Genomic DNA, 3,514 nt, shown 5'->3' on the forward strand with positions numbered 1-3,514 from the left:
TGCTTATGATTTTGCCATTAGAGTAATCCAGTGTCTCATTTTCTCCCCTCCAGAACAGACTGCCGTGTGATTTTAAACACTACAGTCGACCAGCTGTGACTCACAGTCCTGCCATGTATCTATGCATTTTTTAATTGACACTGTATGCTAATTTACAAGGCAATGAAAAAATAACATAAAAAAAACTTAGTTTATACATGTAATGGGTTTTAAAAGCTCAAGTTCACTTTAGAGCATCAGAAAAATATGAAAAAACACAATGAACTGAATAGATTAATATGCACTATTAAGGGCACTATTCTATAGTAATGTGATAAATATAAAAAAAATGTCTTACAGTTTTATTTTCCAAGTAAATTTATGTGGATGTTTTGATGTTATAATGGAAGACAAAACGCTGATTTTGATTTATTTATTGATGATGAAACTAGATGTACGGGTTTCTTTGTGTGTGCAAAATCACTAGCATTGGATAGTGACCAATATTAGGGGTTAATAATGAATGACTTACATTAACTTTGTCCTTTTTTGTTCAAGGTTTTCAAAGTACTTCAAAGAGTGACTAATTTCTGGTCCATATTGATGTACACACAAAGACCTGCTTCACGCACTGCACTCCACATTCACAGAAATCTAATGCTAAGAACCATTTGAGCACATGAAAAGAGCGAATAAATTTAGATCCAAGTCATCCTATGAAGTATTAAATCTACTCCGGGTTGCTCCTCACACATAGGCTATCAGTGATATGTATACACAATGCATATTAAAATGACTACAGAATGCGCCTTTTTCTCTCATTTTAAATCACATTATTCCACACATTAATTCAATCTCATTGTAAAAGAATGTCAGAGATGACTTTGTATGATGTCTATTTGACATAGGTTAAATAACCAAAGGCAGAAACATTAATCTTGTGCTTAAGCCTTTTGTTTCCACTTTAGATAAAGCCTCATTCTATATCAGAAGACTACCATATGGTTCTGAATATAATATTTTGCCTTTGTGAAACAGGACTAGTGTTTATTAGTGTAAATTACTTGCTGCTGTCATCACATGACCATCTGTTATCCTGGCTGTCCGCCCATACTGAAATCAGATCCATCCAGCACCGAATCCTGATGGTATATGTCCGTCTTTTTCACTCCCTCATTCCTTTTTTTGTGTGTGTTACTTCTCAGATACAAGCCTTAGAGCTTTTGAAATGCAGAATGAATAAATGCCGGGGGTTTATTGTCATAAAGGAGAACACAGAGGCCATACATGGTAACAGAAATGGAGACATAATTGTCTGTGGAATTACTCAAAGAGACATTAAGTGGAGGAGGCTGGCAGGGGTGTCACTGGACTTCTGTTACAGCATGTGTTGCTGTTGTTGTTGTTGTTGTGTTTTTGTTGTTGTTTTTCTTTTCACCAGGAGTTTCCAGGTATTATACTCGCTGCTTTGATGTACATGGCACTAACTGGAGACACATAACACAAAATGTTTTTACCCCAAAGAAAATGTGCTGTAAATGATGACATGAGATTCTTATAAAAGTATTTTACATTGTTTTTTTTTTCTTTTCTTTTTTTTTTTTTTTTTTTTTTTTGACTGTCAAAAAAATATGGGGAGTAATTGTTAGAAGAAAAATATTTTTTAAGTGGAAAACTGTATTTTGGAGGGCAAAAAAAAAAAAAAAAAAAACTCTGCAAAATATTTGCAATGACATGAGGGTGAGTAAATATTGACAGACTTTTCACGTTTGGGTGTACTATTCCATTAAGAAACAGACCTTGGATTTCTCTAGAACTAACAACCTAAAGGTAACTGTGTCCACTTCAGTTTTTGCTTCTACGGTTGCAATTCAGTCATTGATGATTGTTTTACTATTTTAAAACAGACATTCAGAGTTATTGATTTCAGAGCAGAAAGCTGTTTTCAATTAAATGCCTTTGCACACGTCTTATTCATCTTTTTTCATCATTTACAGAATCATGCAGGAATGTGAGATGTAGAGTGATGTCACAGAAACAGGTGTTAATGAAGCATTTTATCCAATCTTGGTGTTTTTATTTGCCCTGGCAAATGAGACAAGCACAAGAAATAGAACAGCTCCAGATGGGCTTTTGAATGGTCTTTCCGATGATAACATGTTGAAATTTAAATTTTTATTTCACTTTTAGTGTAGCTTGCAGCAACAATCTTAAAAAACAAAGGTACCTCAGTGGCTAAAAATAGTAAACACCTTATGTTTTTTATTAAAGAAACCTATTATTAAAAACTTTTGTCTCTTTTGTATAATAAACAACTTTGTTAAACTACTGTCTCCTTTTTATTTATTTCATTCTTTTTTTTAAATGAATTGTTCTATAAGGATAGTTGTAACACCCTATAAATAAAATAAATACATTCTCATCATTGAAGACATTTACATAAATTCATGTATGAGCTGCTTTTGTATATATTTTAAAATTAATTAATAAATAAGACAAAAAAAGCATCATGTGATTAAACTCCTAAAACCCCAGCATGTGTGTGTGTGTGCGTGCGTGCGTGCGGGTGCGTGCGTGCGTGTGTGTGGTGTGTGTGTGTGTGTGTGTGGTGTGTGTGTGAGAACTGGCTCTAATATGGCATTCAAGCTGAAGTAACCTTTATTTTAAAGAATGAATTAGCATGCAAGAAGCAGGAGCACAGTCTTAGTTTTTGTGATCCAACAACATTTTTATGCTTCATTAACTAGCATATTAGTACAAAACTAATGTCTTAGTTGACGGTTGCATGAGATTAATTCAGCAACAAACAATCAATACGGTAAAATCCCAGTGTGACGCAAGTGAGGAGGGCCAGAGAACAGATGCCAAATTAGAGGTGTCAGCCCTTCCTGAACATAACTAGCTAGGTGTGTAACACCTTAACACCTTAACACATCACGTTCCACACACACATGATCTGCTGCACTGCAAAACACTTCTGCAGATGATAAAGCAGAGATGAGGTCTATAATAACTATAGCTAATTATAATGAGTGCTCAATGAACTTAAAAGCAAGATGTCACAATTAATATGTAATTTGCATCCTCCTGGAAGCCATTGCAAGCAAAGAAACAATGCTGATTTCCCCCAGGAATCAACAGCTATTCAGTGTGTTACTAAAACGTTTTTCCTCCTTTATTCCACTAAAGTTCATTATAAGCAGACTGCGACAAATTTAACATTATGATCACTGCTTCTTTCCACAAATATTTTTAATGGTTCCCTTATATTTTTTTTTCAAAAACATTAAATTAAAAATCACACCGTGTGTGTTCTCTTTTTTTCTTGAGATCAGTGGGAATTAACTGATCCACGGCTAAAGGTAATGCTCAGTGTATCACTGCCTGTGGTTTATGGGGTGAGACAGCCCTGGCATACAGTGATAAGAAGCGCGCTGCACTAATATGGAGTTTGAGGAGATTTATTGGAAACCCAACTGTGGCTCATTAGAGGAGAAACCTGTCTCTCCAGAGCTCTATTTAAAGTCTTTAACTT

Source organism: Cyprinus carpio, chromosome A14 (assembly GCF_018340385.1).
Source record: "Cyprinus carpio isolate SPL01 chromosome A14, ASM1834038v1, whole genome shotgun sequence".
In the NCBI taxonomy this organism is placed as follows: Eukaryota; Metazoa; Chordata; class Actinopteri; order Cypriniformes; family Cyprinidae; genus Cyprinus; species Cyprinus carpio.